Here is a 6,398-nt window from a genome sequence, read left to right on the forward strand (position 1 = left end):
TGAGGTGTCGCCTGATGTTAATGCACCTTCCACCACGCCAGTGGGCACAGCCGCCTGTAATAGAACTACCAATGAGCATTACATTTTGAACTGGACAGTCAGTTTATTAGCATTGGTGTTGTGCAAAATTCAGTTTCAGTTTTACATGATTTTACTTACTGCACCCTGCTCACAGCACCCCTTTTCCTTGGACGTGGCCGGTGCTCCCCGAGGTGTGCCTGAAGTCTGGCAGCCTGCTTATCCTTCAGACCTAGCCAAAATTCTTCTGACAAAGTCTTCATTGATTCTTCAATCTCTTTTAACTTTTTTTTTCCCTTCATGGTAGGCGAGTTGAGATGCAAAATGACTTTCCACCTGTTTCAGAGTTGGGACAGTCCCATGCTCTTCAAACGTCTTCTTGATCCGTCTGCGATTTTCAGGATTCAAGACACCCTTCTCAAGGATTTCCGAGGTGCCCATGCCTTGGGTTTGGCAGGCAAGTAGCTCCATTTCATCCTCGGTTAACCTTGGCCTTGGCACAGACATGTCACCCCCTGTCTCATCCTCTGATGAGGCACTTGGGTAAGAACCTGTTTGTATAGTCTAGTCATGTACCAACTCATTGTTCGAACACAGTAACATTTACCAAATAATTTCCTTGCAGAAAACAACTTGTACCTGCATGGATTTGCTCTGCTGGTGTGGGCTGTGCACTACCGTCAGTCCATTGACTACAGCCTGAAATAAATTATCAATCATTCATGCGATCATACAACAGTAGAACGCAAGAATTATAATCCTCATGCGTATGATATATAACATACATATACTTGTATACATTTACATACCTGGCCTCTGATCCTCAATTTGGCTCTTGTTTCTACGTTCCATTTGTTCCCAGAGTTCTTTTGGGTACTTCGATAGGATTGCCTCTTCCTCTGAAAAGGACAGGCATTCTTTGTTCGCTTTGTAGCTTGATGATACTTTCGCACATCGAAGTGTTCATCACGGTCTGAGTCGTCTATATCAGACTCGCTGCTCTGGCTCTGCTTATCTGTCATTGTACTTGTTTTATTTGGTATCTACCTGTAATAGATATACAATTGTAGTTTGCATATAACACATATATATAAAGACACCTACATATAGTAGGGGGTTTGGAATGTGAGTTTTCCTTCTCATATAGGCCAAGTTGGTCCGCGACACTTATGTGTACCCTCAAAGAGGATTCCCCATCCGCCACCGGGGACGCGCCCTACGCCGTTTGTCCCCATCGCGGGTAATATTCTCACTCAATTCCCCGGTCAATTTTCTGGCCGTTGTATTAGAAGCACACCAAGGTTTCATTTGGGTAGGTGTAGGCTCTTCCCCAGCGTCAATACACGGGAAGCTTGAGAGACTTCTGAGTACCTTGTACATTAGTACCCTACAACCCCACCGCACCCTAAGGCACGTGGTAGCGCTGCGTGTCCCAGTTCGGACCCTGCACGAGGCGAGACACGCCTTATGCGGCTACCCAATGAGAGTCATAGTTAATCTTGGAATGTTTCAGAAGCTCGCTTTCCTACTATACTTTTCACTTTCGTCTCCGTGACCGTCCCACCCGGCATTTCGATGCCTAAGACAGTAATTGGTTACATTTAGACGCTCAATCACCGTTAAACTGAAACCAGTGTCCACAGACCGGACCATGTGAATGTGTCATCCGAATGGTCACGAGGGACTGATTTATTTCACCAACCAGCCTCTGCCCTAAGAACCCGCCCCAGGGCCCCCCCACAAATAGCCCCCCGCCCCGCGAAGTGCCTTGGCCGGGCCCCCGCGCCAACCCACGCTAGTTCCCCATTCCACCAAACCCGCCCCACCATTTCGGTGGAGGACACGAGGATTGATTAAACCCCCTCAATCGACGTTTTTTTTGACACAGGGCTGGGAGAACCTTACCGCCTCAATCGCCGTTGATTGACAGACGCGTCCACGTGTCTGTGTGTCAGCTGAATGGTTTGGCTGCAGATGGAAGAAACTTACCCTCGCAATCGCCGCTCATTGGCACGCGCGTCCACGTGTCCGTGTGTCAACTGAATGGTCCTGGTGGACATGGAAGAAACTCAGCCCTTCAATCGCCGCTGATTGACACGAGCGTTCACGTGTCCGCGCGTCCACTGATTGGTCTGGGTGGAGATTGACTGATTGATTGATCACACAGCCCCCTCCCCTCCCCACTACGGACACATCCTGGAAACTATAAAAAACATTATGCACTTACACTATGCAGTAGGCTACTATATTAATAAATATTATGACAACGAATCTGACATTGGCACATACAATATTACAATATTAGGAAAAAAATGAGAGAATTTAAGTAAAAAAAAAAAAAAAATCACGAGAAAACAAAGTAAAGTACGTAGCTAGGCACCAGGTTATGAGTGCGTTATTTCACCAGTTACAGCTAATCTTATGCACTTATTACAACTAACTACCACAGTACAGCATAAGATACCAAAGAACTTCAGCAAACTTACATTGCACAGAAAAGCATTTCAAAATACAACACGGAAGAGCAGACGGTCACGTACCACGACTCACACCGCCGCCGCCTGCTCCACAGTCCACAGTGCACACTGTGACACTGACTTGTGTCGTGAGGCCGGTGTGGCGAGATATTTTGACCGATCTGAATCAAGTGACCGACCCAGCATATCGTACCGCACCCCGGCAGAACGACAAGTGAGTCCGCGGCGAGAGGATCTCTCCCCCCCATACATTATCCAATGGGGACATGCTCCGACACTCGTTAAGGGGTTTTTACACAGTCAGATATGTTGGCCAACACGTTTGACAACACGATGTTTGAGAGAATGTTTGAACGTGTGAAAGGGGTAAACATGTTGGACCAACGTGTTTGACGGATGTCTGATCGGGCCTGACTTTTGTGGGCGGAGCTTGCTCGGTGCATGTCCATGTTTGAACGTGTGAACGGTCATCAATCTTAAACCGTTATACATAATCAAATCTCGCGGAGGTAACATCATATTTAACTGTGATAATGTGTAGAATAATTACATGGCTTGTATGCATTATACTTCAAACAACATATAACCCTAAAGACTAAAATTACCAAACATACTTTGATTTTTTTGGATAAAAATCAACCTGTTTATGCTGTTTGACACTGAAAGACAAAGTTCAGGGTGGCATCCACCCAAACTTTTCCTTTACTCTAAAACTGATTGATCTGGTATGGATGCCTGATTATAACATGTAATGCCCGCATAAGTAAAAATAAAAATAATTAACTTTGGCTGGACCACTATATTAGTCAACTTACTCATTGTGTTACAAAGCATTTTAGCGCCAAACTTTGATCAATGTTCTGCCCTGCCTTAAATAACTGTGATGGTTCTGGTTTTGCTGAAATGTTTGAGTAAGATATGTTGGAGATGAATAAGTAATTGACCTCCACATTCAAACTACTCAAGAGTAAGAAAATCAAGGTCCAGAAACCATGAAGATAAATCCTGTTTATTCAAAGAACTACTTACAATGTACACTTACCCAATTCATTAGCAAGTAGAGGAGTTAGGCTGGGAGGAAGTTGTGAAATGCTGATTGCAAACTTTCTCCAATCCCCTCCTCCCCCAATTGGAAGGCAGCGTGACGTCATGGCATGCATAAGAAAGCTGTGTAACGAAACACACGATAAAATAAATCCTGCTCCGTCGGGATTAAACCAGCGATCAACGAGGCGGGTATGCCCCTTAACCACTCGGCCACGGAGACGCTCTTCTCATGAGGCGAGCTAGGTTAGAGTTGGTCATCAGGGCGGCCGGTCAGCTGCAATACAAAGGAAAGCCAGCGCAGAGTAAATAATTATAAGAAATACTAAGCTTTGCAGATTCCTGTTCGTTAAGGTATGTCCTTAAGATACACCTCTACTTAGAGCAAGAGAGTTTCGATAAACAAGCTTTTAATCACTTACTTAACCGACGCGTCCTTGGCATCTTAAGTATAAACGTGAACGGGCTAAGTCCGAATTCTTACTTGACCGACGCGTCCTTCCCAGCAAATCAGCACCGTCGGCAGAAGGGCGCCCACCGTCAGCAAAATTTGTGACGTCAAATCGACGGAGGGCCTCCGTACTCCAACGACTTTAATTATCGTCTCCTGCAGTGACATGGTGTAAATGCGTGATGGGTAATGAATCCATCGGTCTTTCCAGAAACTGCAAACGACCATGGGCATATAGTATATACACTTATGTACACACACACACACACACACACACACACACACACACACATAGCACAATTAACATTCACCAGTGACGTGAATCCCTCTTCGATTGATTTTTTTGTAAATCAATCATTGTGTTATCATTATTAATATATGTAAATTAAAATGAACGTGGGTACTATGTGGAGTGCTATACCCATAATGTGATGCGAAAAAAAAAGTCGGGTGATGTGTTCCCTGCACGCCGCCGCGACACGAGTCAGTGTGCACCAAGGAGACTATAGAACAGGAGAGGGGGCCTCTATGGGAGACCGTGGGCGGGTGTTGGTGTATGTCGGTTGCAACAGATGGCGCAGGAGCAGCTTTGTTTACATCCAGGCGCCTCCCCCCCTCCAGACCCACCCCCAACCCCCAGAACCAATCAGCAGTGTTGCTACATGGGATCAAGCAGCAAATGTTGCTACTTTTTTTCTTCAGTCTGGTTATTTCCCATTTTAAATAAAATAAAAATAAAGGTAGATAAATATTAAAATGAACAGTAGGAACTATATATACTGTATATATTTACTAGGTAGATATAGCGCCTGACTGCATGTCATGAGTAATGCTATTATTGTTATATTATTATACCGCAATTATATTACTTTCTCTGCATGTGTGGTTAGATGTGTTTTATGTGTTTAACCTTTCTGATTACATACTGGAATGAACCAAGGAATTGTAGCCCTACTGCCGTTCTTTAAAACTATGTGATCATGTTTTTCTTCCAAACTCATTGTTTTAGCACGCTGACTTCCATCAGTAATGATGATATATATACATTGAGTCATTGGTTTGTAGGGGGAAAGAGTGGGTGAATATAATTATATCGGTCTAACTTATACTGTTTATTATACCGCTATTCGCAGCAATATCTTTCTCTGCTCCGATTGCAACGCTGCCTCGTTCAAAATCATAACACCGCCGCCGCCACGTTTACCAGCCGGAGCCTCAAATCATGTCCCTTTGTGGTGATAAAGAGGACACAGCCTGGTGAAGCTACATTTATTACGGAAGGATGCCAGCCGGGGTAAGTGATATATATATATATATATATATATATATATATATATATATATATATATATATATATATATATATATATATATATATATGAATAATGATAATGTGGAAATTCTAATCATTTTCACGCTGACAGCTGTTCTGAACTTGCTAACTGCATGCCTCCCCTCCTCCCGCGGCAAGAGGCCGAATGGCCTACACACGGCAGCTCCAGATTCCTCCCCATTACCACCTGTCAGCCTCGTCCATGTAGCTATCCAGTCTACTCTTAAAACAAGCTATCGTCCCTGCACTCACTATGTGATTGCTGAATCTATTCCATTCCCCCACCACCCTATTACTAAACCAATGCCTGCCCATTTCCCTCCTAAATCTATACTTTTCTAATTTAAGTCAATTACTGCATGTTCTATCTTGCCAAACATCTTATGCAAAGTTAACCAGCATCTCCACTCTTTCATCCCTTACACTGATAAACTCTGGAACAGCCTTCCATTGTCCGCATTTCCTCCTGCCTATAATTTGACCTTCAAGAAGAGTGTATCAAGACTCTACTTTTGTCTATTTGGGAGTGGCGAGTAGTGGGGATTTTTTTTCTAGTACACTTTGTTGCTCTTGAACTGTCTCCTTTGTGTAAAGAAAATAATAAATAAATAAATGGAAGTTGGCCGCCAATGCTTCCAACACATTTTGGTGCCATATCTACAAGTGGCTGGTGACTGTAAGCATCTCAGCAACCTGCATGCATCTATGCCATTCTATCATTGTGCATGGAGCAAGCTTCACATAACACTCAGACAGAGACAGTTTAATTATGGTTACATATCAGACTCAGTTTATTGCTCAGTCTATTAGATGCAGTGCTGTTAATATTGTTAGTGGTAGTATTAGTACAATTAATGTATTTATTTTAATTAATTTATCAATATTTATTTATTATATTCTTAGTGTTTGAAAATTCCAATACTAGCATTAAGATAAACAAAAATATCAGAAATATATTTATACTCATAAATTATTATTGCTTTTCTTATTATTACTTCCTTCAATGTCCTGGCACTTTGACATCTAGTGTTTTTCTGTCTAGCAGCCAAAATTGTGGTCTTTCTGAATGTGTATGT

Source organism: Eriocheir sinensis, unplaced genomic scaffold (genome assembly GCF_024679095.1).
Source record: "Eriocheir sinensis breed Jianghai 21 unplaced genomic scaffold, ASM2467909v1 Scaffold52, whole genome shotgun sequence".
Taxonomy (NCBI): Eukaryota; Metazoa; Arthropoda; class Malacostraca; order Decapoda; family Varunidae; genus Eriocheir; species Eriocheir sinensis.